Source organism: Theobroma cacao, chromosome 3 (assembly GCF_053813885.1).
Source record: "Theobroma cacao isolate CCN51 chromosome 3, ASM5381388v1, whole genome shotgun sequence".
Lineage (NCBI taxonomy): Eukaryota > Viridiplantae > Streptophyta > Magnoliopsida > Malvales > Malvaceae > Theobroma > Theobroma cacao.
This window is the reverse complement of record NC_142641.1, coordinates 16,091,791-16,111,469: the sequence shown is the minus strand read 5'-3', so window position 1 is coordinate 16,111,469 and position 19,679 is coordinate 16,091,791. Positions and strand designations below refer to the sequence as shown.

The 19,679-nt window shown below is 34.1% G+C and overlaps 1 protein-coding gene across 1 annotated transcript in view; it reads right to left on the bottom strand.

The window, feature by feature from the left end:
- Positions 1-8,024: 8,024 nt before the first annotated feature.
- LOC18604534 (tetratricopeptide repeat (TPR)-containing protein) overlaps positions 8,025-19,679 on the bottom strand; it is a 37,686-nt gene continuing 26,031 nt past the window's right edge. The window contains exon 7 of the transcript XR_016025506.1: positions 8,025-8,275. The gene's annotated coding sequence lies outside the window, so the exon portion shown is untranslated. The remainder of the gene's footprint in view (positions 8,276-19,679) is intronic.

Below are 19,679 nucleotides of genomic sequence, written 5' to 3'. Positions count from 1 at the left end.
ACTTTTAGGAATTGTGATATTGCATAAGATGCAAGGATGAATTAAAGAAAACCTCTGAATGATCAATAAGATCGTAAAGCATACGTGGATACCGGATTATGATTGGATAAAAATGATATCTAATGATTGAAATGTGGTTAATGACATTGTGATGCAAGGATGCGTGGTATAATGGAGCTTATACATAGGATTGGAAATGATAAGAAAAGAGTATAAGCATGTAAATTATGTGAAGTTATGCATAGGCACAATGAGAATCCGTATGGATTACATAAGAAACAATTTATGGTGGGATGTAAATTAAATGGTAACTCAAACATCCAAAAAGGTAATTTGGAGTTGATTATACCCTAATATTCATGGATTAAACTTGACCTATGGGAATAAAATAGCAAAGTAAAAAGGGGAAACATGTGCTATGAGAATATGATATTGAACCTTAGTTATGGATTAGAATGGATAGAGGGAATTTAGTTCGAACGTAGTTGACGAGGGTCCTTACCAATAGTGATGGATGATGGCACTTAAATGTATCTGGACATACATATATATATATATATGGAGATGATTATGTGATAAACTAAAGTGAAGAATTATTCATGGTAATTTGAGTTTTGAATTCGACGTGTTTAATGAGTTGTATAGATGATACAATGATAAAAGTTATTGGTGGTCGGGTATAAAACGAGAAATCGTCGAGTTTGTGACGAAATGTCTCACATGCCAACAGATTAAGACGGAACATCAGAAACCATCGGGTACTCTTTATGTCACGACCCGGTACTCCCCTCGAGCCCATGACAACCGTCGCAATGTCTCGATAGACATTCGTCGTCCGAAATATCGACCGAAACCTCGCAAGGCTTATATATCAGTTTTTCTCACCTCCCCTGTGAGCAACAGTTGTTAAATATCATGTTTTGAGAGATTATAAACTATCTCCAAATCAAAACAATAGAAAAATATTTTTTTCTCACAGGGGTATTTTGGTCATGTTTCCTCAAAAGTCTCGAAACCAGCTAACAATGTAGTATGCGAATGGAAAACACATATTTCATAATCAAAATTAAGTTTAGATATCTAAAACATTCATTTAAAGTAAAATTATAACTATTTGAATATAATAAAAATATTCAATCAAATATTCTATTTCCTTATAAAATAATATTTATAGAGTTATCGGTAAATAATTTTTGTAGTATAAAAGCTAAATAAATTCATACATACTATAATACAGTAAGCCAGAGTATTTAATTTAATTTACAATAACCAGTGGGCCCCCGAATAACTAAAAGTAAGGAAGATTGTGAACCTACAGTTTGGAGCATGCAAATCCAATGGTAGCCTCAATGAAATCAGCTATCTACAGCCTATTCTGAGCCTGAAATGGGTGAAAAAAAGGGTGGTGAGATTATATAATCCCAGTGAGTAAACAAATACCATCTAAAATATCTAAAGCCGAGTACATGGAGACAGATAAAATAGTTTAACATATTGTAATTCATCACCTTTCAACTTGTTTCAACCAAATAAAATCAATTCATATAAATCGAGTAATTAACATGGCTTATGAGTATCTTAAAACTTTGGCTCGTGCAAAAATCATTCTCATACCCAATTATCAGGGATACCTTGATTGAGGGCTATCCCAACCGAGTCTGCCAAGGTTGTTAAAAAGTCATGTACGCATAAATTATGTTTTTATTTTGAAAACATAGCCGTTCCTTGGCGTTGGCGGAGTTCACCCTCATGTGGTGGTTTTGCGTGAAGTGAAACTCTAAAGTTATACCTCGGGAGTTACCCTACTCGCCTCTCCAATCGAGGTAAAATATAACGGGATTTCGTGCCCCTCTAATAGGCTGGTCCACAAAAAACCCACCCACTGCAGCAAGTTAAACCCACCATATAATAAAATTTGCAATAGCATGACATGGTAATTATTTTACTTTTTTTTACAGCCTTTCAAGGTAAATCAACAATTTATACATTTCCAACACATTTATCAAATCAACCATTCATGCCAATATTACCATAAGCCAATCAATTAGAATCATGAATTTACAACACACAAAAACAGTCTCCAATTACTCTATTTTCAAACCATCATTCAATTTTAAAACAATTTTATGAAATCATTTCATTAAATCACATTTTGTTTATAAAATCGAAAAATTAATCATTTAATTCATTTTTAATAAAATTCACAAAATCAAATAAAACATACTTTAGATAATTAAGATGATGATAAGGTTACTCACTATTTCGGGAGTCGAATTCCAAGTACTCCGATTCTTGATCCTCGTATACTATCTCTTTACTTTTGCCAGAATGCTCACCACTTAGACATAATGCGCAATAAGCCATTTACTACATTGTGCTAAATTGTTATAAAACCAATTCAGGCTTTATACTAATGTATGAAATGGGATGCAAATTGTTCGGATTGTTGTCTAAACACGGTGTTCTACACAAATTCAATTGTGTACCTAAATTAAACGGTATTGGCCTAATTTGATCTATCACTCGATTAATTGGCCAATACGTCCAATTCAACTCTAAATAATTTCATTTTTCTCCCAATACTCCAAATCATCAAACACAAATTAAATAACTTGAAATATGGTAAAATTATCCTCACATTTTCTCTTGGAAAATTCAGCCATGGTGGGTGCATCAACACTATAACTTTTCCTACTTGATTCTCACACCATAAATCACTAATTCCTAACCAAATCACTTGAAATAAAATCAAAATCATCCTCAATATTCCACATGGAAAATTCGGCCAATGATGGGTGATGGGAGAACATGAATTTTTCTTGCTTGACTTTCATGCTACACATCACCAATCAACTAAAAACACTAAAATACATTGATTTCTAACCAAATCAAGCATCAAAACCTCTCTCCTAGGGTTTGATCAGCACACTATCCTTCATGATATCTTGTGATTCAACTATGAAAAATGCAAAATAATGCATGGGAAAGGTAGATCACAAGTCAAAATCAAGAAATTTTACCTTTGATTGCTTGATTACTTGAAATCCACCAATTTTCTCTTGAATTTTCACCCTAGGGTTCTTGTTCTTGCTTTGGCCGGCCATATGAAGAGAAATAGGCTGATTTTGTGCTAATTTATAAGGAAAATAATATATGGATGAGATTTTGACACATGTTACCATTCCATTGGTCCATGTGTCATACTTAGCCATTAAGCAATCTCTCTCCACCACTTAAATTTTCTCAATTATCCATGATAATATTGGGTAAAATCCATGTGCTAGACAAGTGTTGGGTGGTGTAAAATTATGATTTTGCCCTTGGGGTGGCAAAATGACTATTTTACCCCTATGCTCGAAAAAATGTCGGAATTAAAATTTTTCACTTCTCAAACTCAAATTATGTTCTAAATAATCAATCTTGATCAAAAACTTCTTCCAACATTCCAATTTTAACCTCGAGTGGCAAAATGACCATTTTGCCCCTAGGTCATGAAAATTTCAATTTGACTCCAAATCGGTCTTCGAACTCTGAATCACCATTTTAAGTCATTCTAGGGTTTTAAAATTCTTAATTTCATCTTAAAATCTCTATTTGGACTAGTTCGAGGCTTAATTCAACTTAATTGTACCATTTAGTACATTACTGTTCTTTAACGATTTTCGAGATACCCAAGTAAGCAAACATCCATTCTTATGTAAGAATGGCATAATAAACATATTGTAGAGTTGGGCTTGACAGTACTACCCCCCTTAAAATAAAATTTTGTCCTCAAAATTTCATTTACTGAACTCAAAGAAAAGGTGGGGGTATTGTTTTCTCATATAATGCTCGACTTCTTATGTCCTCCCCTTTATAGGGAATTTTGATTTGTTCACCTCATTTACCTCCAATTCAACTCGAGTACTTGGCTTATGTCTGTTATTATTCTTTAAAATCAAATCAATAGTAACCTTCACAATTATGATATCTTATATCGAGACACCAAGCATGCTTCTGTTACTATCATTAAACCCGAACCATAACTCCATCTCAATCATACCAATTTCGATCGCATTTTATATTTATTTAGGTATACCAATCACTATCTTATTACTTCATTCCATATCAAATTTCTCGACTTTCATTCATTCATTCCATCTTCATACAATATTGTGTAGTTTACAGTATTATTAACATGCCATACTCATTCCTGTACATATCCTCAATGTTAGGGAAGATTAATGGCTTCAATTATTTCCACTTACTTCATGTTTACCTCACATTTAGGAAATTTCAATCTTCTTAATCCTATTAATCCATCTCATATGGCTTAATTGTACTATATATTACATTCCCTTAACTATTTCCCCAAAATTCCTTAGGTCGTCATAATCGACTTCTGATATGATTCTGGATCGTTACATTATCTATACAACTCATCAAATATATTGAGTTCAGATCTCGAACCACTAAAACCATTCTTCATTTTAGTTGGGTACATCACTAACTCCACACACACGTATACACACACATTCAAATGTCCATATTCCTCATTATGTATACGGGTCTCTGTTTTCAAATGCCTTCAGAGTAATTTCTCTTTGTTCATTCCCATCCATAACCAAGATTCAATAGAATAATCTTCATAATTCATACAAATTCTCATCATGTCTGTGCATAGTTCTACATCATTTACATACTTATACTCTCTTTTTATCATTTCCAATTATATGTTTAAGTTTCCTTATACTATATATCATTGCATCACAATGTCATCTCCATTGAATTATAATCTATTCTGCGTGTATGCTTTATAATCCCATTGATACTTCAAAGATTTATCTTAACTTGATCATTGCATCTTATGTAATACCACAATTCCTAAAAGTCATCCTTTTTCCTTGATTATTCTTCATGCCTTTACATTACCTTGTATCCTTCTTGCATTCCGATATTGATTTGTCACTTAAAACTCAGACTCATTTGAATCATGTATGCCTCAAGCATTTTTGAATTCCAATTTCCATAATATATTAGGAAAGTTTCATTATCTGACTTCATTATCAAGGTCAATTTCGATCATCCTTTGTTCCACTCTTTCATACGAATATAACATCATTCTCCCTTAACCAATTTACAAATTGTACTTGAAATTGCAAGACTTGAAACTAGATTCTCCTCAAGTACTTTTCAATGTCAATACTAATATCACTCTCAACTTACAACTTCCTTTTTATAACCACATGACTTAGTTCTTGCTTTCAAGAGATCCATGGCAGAACTTCTCTTGAGTATTTCTTTGGGGATATCTATCTTAAATTGATGTCTCACAACAGGTGATCACTTAACCCAAGACTTAGCCGTTTGGCTCCTTAACAAGTTTCAAAGTCACGCATCTTACGCTCATCATGTATAACTTATAATTCTTTCTCAAAGGCGTTTAAACATTCTTGAAATACTTAATCACTTATTTGCTCTTTTATACACCAAGTATATCATTTCCATAAAGGCATGCCCAACTACTCATGCTTCAATTTATCTCCAAGGGTTTCTAACATGTCATCTAGTTTACTTGTGTTGTTACTAATGTTTTCCTTTCAACAAGGTAAAGACAAGATCAGTATATTCTCATAACAATATTCTATATAAACTCATTTGCTATATCATTATTGAAATCTTTATTTACATTTTCCTCACTTGGTATTGACATCTCTTATCAGTATTTCATACATTCATCTAACTTTTCACTCACTTCCTCTTTAACTTTTTACAAGGTTTACTTTATTTCTCAAGATTTGACTTTAGTCAACATATTATTCATCTTAACACTCCCCCAATGCACTTAAAACTCCAATAACGAAACTTGACATCAAAACCAATGACCATTTTTCAATCTCGTGAGTCCAATCTTTATGCCACTCACAGTTTACTCTTGTTTTCTAGCCATTAAGGGTTCTTAACGTGATAGCGTTTGATAGTCAGTACTGTGGCATTGCAACTATTTGAATTCACTTTATCCCAGCAACTCTTCCACCATTAAAGCTACTACCTCAATTATTCACAATTGTGTGGCTTTCCTCTGAGTCTATACCACAATTAACAAGACTAACTTTCTATCACAAGTGTGTGATCAGAACATTGATTTAACGTATTATTTTGCCACTAGCATTCCTGTATCTTTACCATAACATTTAGTACGAGTTTGCTTAAGCAAAAATCTCCAAATTTATTCATAGCTACATGTATCTCAGATTGCACATCACTTATCATCAGTCAATAAATCTCACTTGAGAATACTCTTTCCATATTGTATAGTGACTTCACCATATACGTATAACACCACACACATAATTATTCATTGTTTTCTAGTGTTCCACAATTCCTTAGTATTCACAACTACTGGTCTTCTTTGTCTTACAACTCATATAGTCCAATCACTTCAACTTAAAATCGTCATGAAATTAATCCACCTGAATCAACATCTTATGCTTATCTTATTATTAGTTCAAGAGTTTCATGATCATGGAAACTATAATTTACAAAACTAGCTTTCTATCATATGTACTTTATTAGAACACTAATTTCAACATATTTAATCTACCCTTGGTGGTATGTCAAAATCATCCCTTTCTCGGTTGCAATCCAGAGGAATCTCTCCTCTGCATATCCGTACGAGCTGGTAAAGATGGAGCAGCTACCATAGCCCGTCCTAACTATGGGCAATCTCTCTTAATGTGACCCAGTTGATCATAATAAAAACATCGTACAGGCTCTCTACACGGCCCGAAATGATATCTCCCACAATTTTTGCATCTATGAGAACCTTCAAAACTCTTCCCAAAAATAGTCATCGTAGATCTGTTAAATCTCGGAGGCTTCTATTGTGTTTATGAAAATGGAGGTCGAAAAGATGTTACTGAAACAGTAGTAGTACTTCCTGAAACAGAGGAGTCTTTGCCCCTTTTTGGTGGTTGACTAGAAGATACACTCAGATTTCTCATTTTTGCTAACTCAGCTCGCAGACTCCTATTTTTATTCGCAAGCTTCTCAACTCTTAAAGCCATTTTCACCACCTCTTTAGCTACAATTGCGTCCGATTCACCCATAAAAGAAACACAACCATGTTGCCTAGCCTCTTTAAGTTTCTTAGAATCAGAAACATCCAGCACTGGTGGTGGGACAGGAGATGGGGGTGGTGGTACTGAAGAAGCAGCTGAAAAACTATAGGAAGAGCCTGACCAGCCTGAGCCTAGCCAGCAATAGTAGCAAAGAAGGTTGCCAATGCTTGAACTGCCTCAGGAGGCATGGCAGGAATACTAGTATGTAGCGGACGAGGCGAAGGATGTGAAGGAGTCTCGGTTTGTTCAGCAACAGGTGCTGCCCAAATAGTAGACGCAGTCGATTCCCCCTCTATAAGATCTAGTTAACGATGTTGGGAACAACCTTTTTCCCTCCCAACCGATCTAGTGAGAGGTGGGTGTCCGCGTCGAGGAAGCATGATAATCTATAACAGGAAGTAAAGCAAGTTTAGGTAACCTCATGCTCTATATGCTGATGCATGTGTTCTATTCCACCTAACCTAATTTAACTCGGGGCCACACTGACATTGTAAATTTTTAAAATAACTTTAAAACCAAAAACTCTTATCTTTAAAACCAAAAGCTCTGATACCAATAGAATTGTCACGACCTAGTACTCCCCTCGAGCCCGTGACAATTGCCACGATGTCTCGATGGACATTCATCGCTAGGAATGTCGATCGAAACCTCGCAAAGCTTTTATCTTAGTTTTTCCTACCTCCCCTGTGAGCAACAGTTGTTAAATATCATGTTTTGAGAGATTATAAACTATCTCCAAATCAAAACAATAGAAAAATAACTTTTTCTCACAGGGGTATTTTGGTCATTTTTCCTCAAAAGTCTCAAAACCAGTTAAAAATGTAGTATGCGAGTGGAAAACACATATTTCATAATCAAAATTAAGTTTAGATATCTAAAACATTCATTTAAAGTAAAATTATAACTATTTGAATATAATAAAAATATTTAATAAAATATTCTATTTCCTTATAAAATAATATTTATCGAGTTACCGGTAAATAATTTTTGTAGCATAAAAGCTAAATAAATTCATACATACTGTAATACAGTAAGCCAGAGTATTTAATTTAATTTACAATAACCAGTGGGCCCCCGAATAACTAAGAGTAAGGAAGACTGTGAACCGACAGTTTGGAGGATGCAAATCCAATGGTAGCCTCGATGAAATCAGCTATCTACAGCCTATTTTAAGCCTGAAATGGGTGGAAATAGGGGTGGTGAGATTATATAATCCCAGTGAGTAAACAAATACCATCTAAAATATCTAAAATTTAGTAAATGGAGACAGATAAAATAGTTTAACATATTGTAATTCATCACCTTTCAACTTATTTCAACCAAATAAAATCAATTCATATAAATCGAGTAATTAACATGGCTTATGAGTATCTTAAAACTTTGGCTCGTGCCAAAATCATTCTCATACCCAATTATCAGGGATACCTTGATCGAGGGCTATCCCAACCAAGTCCGCCAAGGCTGTTAAAAAGTCATGTACGCATAAATCATGTTTTTATTTTGAAAACATAGCAGTTCCTTGGCGTTGGCCGAGTTCACCCTCACGTGGTGGTTTTGCGTGAAGTGAAACTCTAAAGTATACCTCGAGAGTTACCCTACTCACCTCTCCAACCGAGGTAAAATATAACGGGATTCCGTGCCCCTCTAATACGTTAGTCCACAGAAAACCAGCCCACTGCAGCAAGTTAAACCCACCATACAATAAAATTTGCAATAGGATGACATGGCAATTATTTTATTTTATTTTACAGCTTTTCAAGGCAAATCAACAATTTATACATTTCCAACACATTTATCAAATCAACCATTCATGCCAATATTGCCATAAGCCAATCAATTAGAATCATGAATTTACAACACACAAAAACAATCTCCAATTACTCTATTTTCAAACCATCATTCAATTTTAAAACAATTTTATGAAATCATTTCATTAAATCACATTTTGTTTATAAAATTGAAAAATTAATCATTTAATTCATTTTCCATAAAATTCACAAAATCGAATAAAACATACTTTAGATAATTAAGATGATGATAAGGTTACTCACTATTTCGAGAGTCGAATTCCAAGTACTCCAATTCTTGATCCTTGGGTACTATATCTTTACTTTTGATTGCTTGATTACTTGATATCCACCAATTTTCTCTTGAATTTTCACCCTAGGGTTCTTGTTCTTCCTTTTTCTTCCTTTGTTCTTGCTTTGGACGGCCATATGAAGAGAAATAGGCTGATTTTGTGCTAATTTATAAGGAAAATAATAAATGGATGGGATTTTGACACATGTCACCATTCCATTAGTCCATGTGTCATACTTAGCCATTAAGCAATCTCTCTCCACCACTTAAATTTCCTCAATTATCCTTGATAATATTGGGTAAAATCCATGTGCTGGACAAGTGTTGGGTGGTGTAAAATTACCATTTTGCCTTCGGGGTGGCAAAATGACTATTTTACCCCTATGCTCTGAAAAATGTCGGAATTAAAATTTTTCACTTCTCAAACTCAAATTATGTTCTAAATAGTCAATCTTGATTAAAAACTTCTTTCAACATTCCAATTTTAACCTCGGATGGCAAAATGACCATTTTGTCCCTAGATCATCAAAATTTTGATTTGACTCTAAATCGGTCCTCGAACTTCGAATCACCATTTTAAGTCATTCTGGGGTTTTAAAATTCTCAATTTCATCTTAAAATCTCTATTTAGACTAGTTCGAGGCTTAATTATGTTTGAGGAAAAGATGAAGGAGGCAATGGCAAGGGGTTATCTTCTAAGCAAGGTGTCAAGTGTCTCAGACTTTCTTCCTGGTTGTGGGAGAGGTGTTGCACCTATGAGTAGGGAGGAATGCATAAGAATACAACAAGCTTGCATTAAAGAAAATATGGGGAAATCTTAAAAGGTAGAAGAGGACCCGGAAGAGGATCCGTTAATGTGCTTGGATCAAGGACACGATGATTCTAAAGACACTTAATATTTTCGTTGAACTTCGTATTACTTTAAGTTTGGGTAAATGTGGTGTAAACTAAGTAGTAGTAGTTGTCTGTACAAAGGACTTAAGAGTTTGGCTTTTATTTTCGTGTGACTCAAATGGATTATGAAGTAGCTGTTTAAATGACTTGGTGCATATGGGAATCTTTTGGTATGACAGAGGTGGACTAGCAATATAATTATTGAGGAAGGATATTCACCTTAGTGGTGTGGTTGGTCACCTTAGATAATTATTAAAGGTCGACGTAAAAAGTCATTAATGGTACAAGCAACTACAAGACCTGATAAACGATTACCGATTAATCGTGGAAATGTGAAATTTGAAATCTCAATTGCAGTTATAATTCGAAAGGATTTGAGAGAAACTAATGAGACTATAGATGACACTTTGAATGGTTAATGTGATTAAGTCGAGGATTGTAAACTTAAGTATTGAGGGAATTGTAACCCGATATTCTTGTGGATGAGAAATGTTAAGGATATAAGCTGGATAAACAGGCAAAAAGGTCAAAAAGGATAATTCGTTGGTCAAGTGTTTGTAGTGTGTAGGTAGGTCCTAAAGAGTTGTGCAATGCACAAAAGAAGAAAAAGTTATGTAAGTCTTTTAATTGTTTCTTATGAAGTACGATTGATGGTAAGAATGGAGGCACATGGTGCCATGACATTATAAAATGATAATTTGGCACAAATATAGACCATTGGGGGTAAATGATGGAACTTGAGAAAGATGAATTCTTGATTAGTAAGGATTGTGAGTATAAGGTGTGGAAAAGATGAACTATTTTCATGGTCATTTGTACTAAAATGTCAATAAACTATTTGAATTACAAGACAAGAAAGACAATTAATTATGGATGATGAGAATTGTGGGATGCCATAAATAGTGAATAATTGTGTGTGTGGTGTTATATATATTGTGAAGTCATTACACAATATGGAAAGGACGCCCTAAGGTGGGACTTAATGATTGATGATAAGTGTTAAAGGATAAAATGAGTTGAAAGTATTGACCAGGCCTAATACATATGATAAGCAAAGAGAAGATACACGTGCGTATGGAAATTGTGGTATAGGCTTAAAAGAAAGCCATGCAGTTGAGAATGATTAGTGTGGTAGCCTTAAAGGTAGAAGAATCAATTTGATAAAGTAAATTGCAACAGCTGCAAAGTCACAGGACCGACTGCCCAATGCTACAGCATTAAGAACCCCTCATGGCTAGAAAGCACAAGCAAATTGTGAACGGCATGAAGATGAAACTCACAAGTTGAATTATGGTCATTGATCTTAATGCCAAGCTTTGTTATTTGCAGTTTTAAGTGCGTTGGGAAAGCGTTTATATGAGTGAATTGAAAAGTTTCTTTATTGCCTTATATATTAGCATGTAAGTAAAAGAGAAGTTAGAGAGTTCTCGAGACTGCTACATTGAGATAAACTACCATGTGAAGTATTAAGATGAATAATATGTTGACTAAAGTCAAATCCTAAGAAATAAAGAAGACAAGAGATTAAGCCTTGTTAAAGACTAAGGAAAAAGTGAGTGAAAGGTTAGAGGAATGTATGAGACATCGACAAGGGATGTCAATACCAAGTGATGAAATTGTGAATGAAGGATTACAAGGGTGGCATAGCAAATGAGTTAAAACAAAGTATCGTCATGCAGATTTATAAATCTTATCTCTACTTAATTAAATGAAAAAGGATTAGTAACGACATAAGGCCAATTATGTGGCATATTAGAAACCCTTGAAGATAAATTGAACAATAAATAGTTGAGCATGCATTTAAATATCTTGGTGAATAAGTGCATGCCTTTTTGGAATGATATGCTCGGAATGTTAAAAAGCAACTAAGTGATTAAGTGCTTCGGGAATGCATGAACATCCTTGAGAAGGCATTACCAATCATACACGGCAAGTATAAAATGTGGGATTTTGAAATTTGCTAAGGAGCCTAACGGTTAAACCACAGGTTAGGTGATCACATGCAGTGAGACATAAGCTTAAGGTGGGTATCTGCAAGGAAATACTCAAGAGGAATCTTGCTATGAATCTTGTGAAAACAAGCATTAAGTTATGTTGTTACAAAAGGGAAGTTGTAAGCTGAAAGTGATACTCACATTGACATTGAGAGGTACTCGAGAAAAACCTTATTTCAAGTCTCACAATTTCAAGTACACATTGTAAATTGGCCAAGGGAGAATGATGTTATATTGTATGAGTGAATAGTACAAAGGATGGTTGAAGGTAACCTTGATAATAAAGTTAGATAATGAAAACCTCCTAATATATTTGGAAATTGGAATTCGAAAATGCATGCGGTATGCATGATTCGAATGAGTCTAAGTCTTAGGTGACTGGTTAACATCGAAATGCAATAAGGATATAATGTATATGTTAGAGGCATGGAAGAAAATTGAGGAATGAGGATGACTTTTAAGGATTGTGGTATAGCATAAGATGCAATGATCAAGTAAAGATGAATCCTTGAAGGATCAATAAAATTATAAAGCATGTATGCATACTGGATTGCAATTTAATGAAAATGACATTTAGCAAGTGAGATGTGATTAATGACATTATGATGCAAGGATATAGAGTATAATGAAACTTAAGCATATGATTGGAAATGATAAGAAAGGAGTATAATCATGTGAATGATGTGAAGCTATGCATAGGCATAATGAGAATTCGTATGGATTACGTAAAGGATAACTTATGGTAAGACGTAAGTGGAATGATAATTTAAATACCTAGAGAGGCCAATCTGAGATTGATTATACCCCAATGCTTGTAGATTAAATATGAGAGTGTTGACATGCACTATGAAGATTATTATATTGAATCTTAGTTATAGATGGGAATGAATAAAGGGAAATTTAGTATGAAGGCACTTGAATACAAGGAGTCCCACACAATATTTAAATGTGTGTGTACATACGTATGTGTGGAGTTAGTGATGTGCCCAACTAAAGTGAAAAAATGTTCGTAGTGATTCGAGATTTGAACTCAGTATAATTGATGAGTTGTGTAGATAGTACAATGATATAAAATCCCATCGAAAGTTGAGCTATGTTGATATAAGAAATTCTAGAGAAATAGTCAAAGAAATAATATCAAGGAAATGTAATCTATAGTGTGGTTAAGCCATACAAGATAGACCAATATAATTAAGAAGATTGAAGTTGCATAAATGCAAGATAAACATGATGTATGTGGGAATAATTGAAGGCATTAACCTCCCTCCCAATGTTGAGAAATACGTTTAGGAATGAATATGGCATGTTTATAATGTTGTGAGCTATATAATAGTGTATGGAGATAAGATGAATGAATGAATGTCGAGAAGTTTGACAAGGAATGAAGTAATAAGATGGTGATTAAGTATACAAAGTAAGTATAATATGTTATCGAAATAGGTATGATTGAGATGGAGTTATGGTTCAAATTTAATGATGGTGACAAAGACATACTCGACGTTTTAATATAAGAGATAATGATTGTGAAGGGTACCACCGATTTGATTCTAAAAGATGATAATAGACATAAGTGAAGTATTCTAGTCGAACTAGAGGTAAACACAGTGGATAAATCAAAATTCCCTATAAAGTAAGGAATGGAATAAGATCATAGAGTGAGATTAATAACCCGACATCGACGTGAATTCGAAGACGAATTCTATTTAAGCGAGGGAGACTGTAGTACCCGTACTTTGCTATGGTGGCTAATAAAGCTTATCGGATGCCAATTGAGGTTAATTAGAATGTTTAAAAGTGATGAAAGGTGAAAGGAATATTCTATAGTAAAATATTCTGCACGTGAAAAAATAATAATTAAATAATAATATTTTTATTGAGGATGAATTAACGATATAAAAAGTGATTCGGAAGTGAATCAAGGCATAATAAGACATTTTGGGTGTCAAGGAGACAAGTGAAAAATTTTACAATAAAATAATATTTTACTGATAAAATAATATTAAAATATTAAATTTTATTCAGTGTCAAAATTTTTCATGAAGAAAGAGTATATAGTTAATCTAAGTGGAGGAGAGGAGAAGAAGAACAAGGAAATTTTAGAGAAAAATAACGTTAATGGGGGCCCGCGTGTCTTTATTAAATAAAGGTAGCGCGAGTAAGTAAATATTTAAATATTATGGTGATACCACGTTGAAGTATAAATTTGATATTTTATTGGTACAAGTGTTTTCTTTGACTTAACTAAAAAGGAAAAAATTGAAATTAAAAGATTATGGGAGGACTTAATTAAAAATAGTAAAAACTTTGGAAGCTTTGACTCTTTTCTTTTTCAGCCATCTTTTTCAGCCATAACCCCAAAAGATATTTTCTTCTTCTTCCTCACCCTCCCACGCCATTTTCTCCCTCCACCATGAAAAAAATCAATTTTCTTTCATTTTCTTTTCTTTGTTTTCTTTTCCATTCCTTTCTTCTTTCTTCTCCTAACTCCTTAAGCATCAAACCTATAGCTTCTAACACCATTTTTTAGCACAACTAAACCCTAGGAGAGAGAAGGAAAAAATCTTTCTTTCTTTCATTTATTTTCTATTTCTACTCCACCATCACCAACACTTGAATTTTCAACCTTAAATCTCCATTTTTAAGGCTAAAAGGTATATATTTTTCAACTCTTGGAATTTATGAATTTATGGGTTATATTTTTAGATTTTATTTCCTAATTTCTTCAAATTCTTTTTCTTGAAAATATTAAGTTTTTGTTTATCTATATGCCTCCAAGCTCACCAAGGTAAAGAACCTTTAAATTGGAATAGTTGATATGATGGGTTTGAGAATTAGACTAGAATTCTAGGTTGAAAATTAGGCTAGAATATAGTTTATCAAGAGTATGCTTATTAGAATTATTAAGTTTAAATTTATGATATATTTGAAGCTATTATTGTTTATTGGCAATTATAGGTTTTAATGGTATTTCGGGACTACCTATATTAAGAACTTATGGGACTACCTATATTAAGAACTTATGGGTGCTAATCTTGTTAGGTGGCATTGTTAAGGTGAGTGAACTTGCATTAAATTATTTTTAGGAAATACATATGTGTTGGGATAAAGCACTTAAATGATTTTATTTGATTTTTTTTCTCTAAATCATGCCTAGGAACAAACCCTTGATGAAACGTTTTATATTGTAAAATGTGTAATGTGATAAACCCATGCGTTCCTATATTCTGATGATATATATATTATGCTTTGAATGATAATATTGTCTGATAATTATAACCACGCGTGTGCGGTGTGGGAGTGCACATGCCGGTGATGACAGGTGATTCCAGCTATGTGTGGTGTGAGAGTGCACATGAGCTAATGACCGGTGGATGATGATTCCAGCTATGTGCGGTGTGAGAGTGCACATGAGCTAATGACCGGTGGATGATGATTCCAGCTATGTGTGATGTGGGAGTGCACATGAGCTGATGAGTCGGTGGTTGTATACATGTTTACACATACCATAGAAATGTTCAAGAAAATATTATGTGATTGCAATAAGTGTTGAATGTTAAAATTGTTAATTTTTTCCAAATTGATTTTCAATACCACGAAAAAAAAAAACTCTTTGTCTTGGTTGTCTTGCTCGAATATTTACTGTGGTTTTTACTTTTCAATTTCATAATGGATCATGGATCCTTCAACACTAAGGGGTTAAATAATCAAAGGTCGAATTGAGGGGTTTTACGAGGAAATAAACTAAATTGCATTGTTTTTAACATAAATGCATCATGATTTCTAAACTTTCCTTATTGTTTGCTTGTTTCCTTCCTATATTCACTCACTGGGTTTATACTCATTCTTTTTAACTTCATATTTTAGTTTTTAGGCTCGAAGGTAGTTGGATCCTAGGTAGAGGTGCTTCCTCCTGTTCATCTTACGGTCGGTTTACCAGCACACCCCATGATAGTATCCACGCCAGAGTCACTCCGTTGATAGTCAAGGTCTTTTGTATGTGCATATGTTTATTTAAATGTAATTCATGAGATTTGCTGTAAACATTGTATGCTTGGTTCGCATAATAATGTCACCACAGGTTGGCAGATGGTAATATTATTTTGTGAATGATATATATTCAGTTGCCATGATTTATTATTGAGAAGAGATTATTTTTGAAAACTATGAATTAAGAACTTTAGAGGTAAATGAGGGACAGATGGTTTAATGAACAAATTTGCATAGAAAGGCTTGCTTAAGCCCAATGGGCCACGCTTATTGGGTCCATGCACCAGTCATGGCTCGGGATTTGGGCTGTGACAAACATCCCAAACATATCATTCCAAAGACATGCACTTATTCTCCAAGATATATAAATGCATACTCATATATTCAATCCTTAGTTTATATTCATAGGTTTCTAGTATGCCACATAATTGGCCTTGTGTTGTTACTAATCCCTTTCATTCAACTAATTCAAGACAAGATTTATAAATCCGCATGGCAATACTTTGTTTTAACTCATTTGCTATGCCACCTTTGTAATCCTTCATTCACAATTTCATCACTAGGTATTGACATCCCTTGTCGATGTCTCATACATTCATCTAACATTTCACTCACTTTTTACTTAGCCTTTAACAAGGCTTAATCTCTTGTCTTCTTTATTTCTTAGGATTTGACTTTAGTCAACATATTATTCATCTTAATACTTCACATGGTAGTTTATCTCAATGTAGCAGTCTTGAGAACTCTCTAACTTTTCTTTTACTTACATGCCAAAAAATAAGGCAATAAAGAAACTTTTCAATTCACTCATATAAACACTTTCCCAACGCACTTAAAGCTGCAAATAATAAAGCTTGACATTAAGATCAATGACCATAATTCAACTTGAAACTCTTCATGCCACTCACAATTTGCTCGTGCTTTCTAGCCATGAGCGGTTCTTAACATGACAGAGTTGGACGGTCAGCACTGCGACATTGCAGCTGTTGGAATTTACTTTATCAAATTGATTCTTCTACCTTTAAGGCTACCACACTAATCATTCTCAGCTGCATGGCTTTCCTTTAGGCCTATACCACAATTTTCATAAGCACGTGTATCTTCTCTTTGCTTATCATATGTACTAGGACAAATCAATACTTTCAACTCATTTTATCCTTTAACACTTATCATCAATCATTAAGTCCCACCTTAGGGCATCCTTTCCATATTGTGTAATGACTTCACAATTTACATAACACCACACACACAATTATTCACTATTTATGGCATCCCACAATTCTTATCATCCATTATTAATTTTCTTGTCTTGTAACTCAAATAGTTTATTGACATTTCAGTACAAATGATCATGAAAATAGTTCATCTTTTCCACACCTTATACTCACAATCCTTACTAATCAAGAATTTATCTTTCTCAAGTTCCATCATTTACCCCTAATGGCTATATTTGTGCCAAATTATCATTTTATAATGTCATGGTACCATGTGCCTCCACTTTTACCATCAATCGTACTTCGTAAGAAACAATTAAAAGACTTACATACCTTTTTCTTTTTTTGTGTATTGCACAACTCTTTAGGACCTACCTACACACCACAGACACTTAACCAACGAATTATCCTTTTTGACCCTTTTCCTGTTTATCCAGCATATACCCTTAACATTTCTCATCCACAAGAATATCAGCTTGCAATTCCCTCAATGCTTAAGTTTACAATCCTCGACTTAATCACATTAACCATTCAAATTGTCATCTATAGTCTCATTAATTTCTATCATATCCTTCCAAATTGTAACTACAATTGAGATTTCAAATTTCACATTTCCACGATTAATCGGTAATCGTTTGTCAGGTCTTGTAGTTGCCTATACCATTAATGACTTTCTACGTCGATCTTTAATAATTATCTAAGGCAACCAACCACACCACTAAAGTGAATATCCTTCCTCAATAATTATATTGCTAGTCCACCTCTGTCATACCAAAAGATTCTCATATGCACCAAGTCATTTAAACAGCTACTTCATAATCCGTTCGAGTCACACGAAAATAAAAGCCAAACTCTTAAGTCCTTTGTACAGACAACTACTACTACTACTTAGTTTACACTGCATTTACCCAGACTTAAAATAATACGAAGTTCAATAAAAATATTAAGTGTCTTTAGGATCATCGTCTCCTTGATCCGAGCACATCGACGAATCCTCTTCCCGGTCCTCTTCTACCTCTTGAGATTTCCCTATTTTATCCTTAATCCAAGCTTGTTGTATTCTCACGCATTCCTTCCTACTCACAGGTGTAGCACCTCTCCCACAACTAGGAGGAAAGTCTCGAACACCTAACACCTTGCTTGGATGCTAACCCCTTACCATTGCCTCCTTCATCTTTTCCTCAAACATTTCCAAAAAGAAACTTTTTACGCTTTCCCAAATCTTAGTGCTTACCTCACTTTCAAAGCTCTCACTACTTTCGAGGCTTTCCCTACTGCGAAGCAATATTTCTAAATCTGGTGGGATCCATCCAAAAGGAATTCGAGACTGGCCACTTTTCTAACTCCCTGGATTAGGGCGCCATTGGCTCCTAGTAGTGGAATCTAGCGATCCCTCGCTAGTACTGTGAGGGGTACCGAGACTACCGTTACTTTTAGACATGGCGCGTATAATAGGTGCACCTCCAAACCTATACACAACCAAGCATCAATTGCTTAGTCATTTATGCATCATAAGAATAGGTAGGTTTCTAATCAATTAGGGATCTATGTAGCCTCTTGTCCTTGACTTGTGTTGAGCACCCACAATCCAAGGACAAGACTCTACACGAACTCCAAAAAATTCGTTGACAACCACAAGAACCCCTAGGACTCAACTAAACCTAGAGTTCTGATACCAACTTTATCTAGCCCAAACCCCCAACCATGACCAGTGCATGGGCCCAATGGCATAGCCCACCAACCCAAGCAAGCCTCTCTTTCTTTAAGATCTCAACTCATAATCTCTAATAAGAATTCCTTTGAAATTAGACCGTGAAAACCAAGTATATGTATATATATATATATATATATATATATATATATATATATATATATATATCGTTCTCAAAATAGGGTTATCGTTTGTCAACCCTAAACAATGTGGTTAATCAAACCAACACACAGGGTGCACAACAACCTCACAATTTACATTTAAGTAATTATATACACAAGTAAAAGACCTTGACTATCATTGAAGTGACTCTGGACGTGGGTACTGCTACTAGATGCCATGGTACCCACCAAAATGGCGAATACAATGGACACTTCAATCTAGGTCCCAACTACCTCTGAATCTAAAAACATGAAATTAAAAAGAGTGAGTATAAACCTAGTGACTGAACATAGGAAGGGAACAAGCAAACGATAAGGAAAATCTAAAAATCATGATGCACTTATGTTAAAAACAATGCAATTTAGTTTAATTCCTTGTAAAACCATTCAATTTGACCTTTGATTATTTAACCCCTTAGTGTTGAAGGATCCATGATCCATAATGAAATCGAAAAGTGAAAACCACAATAAATATCCGAGCAAGACAAGCAAGACAGAGAGTTTTTCGTTGCATTGAAAATCAATTTGGAAACAATTAA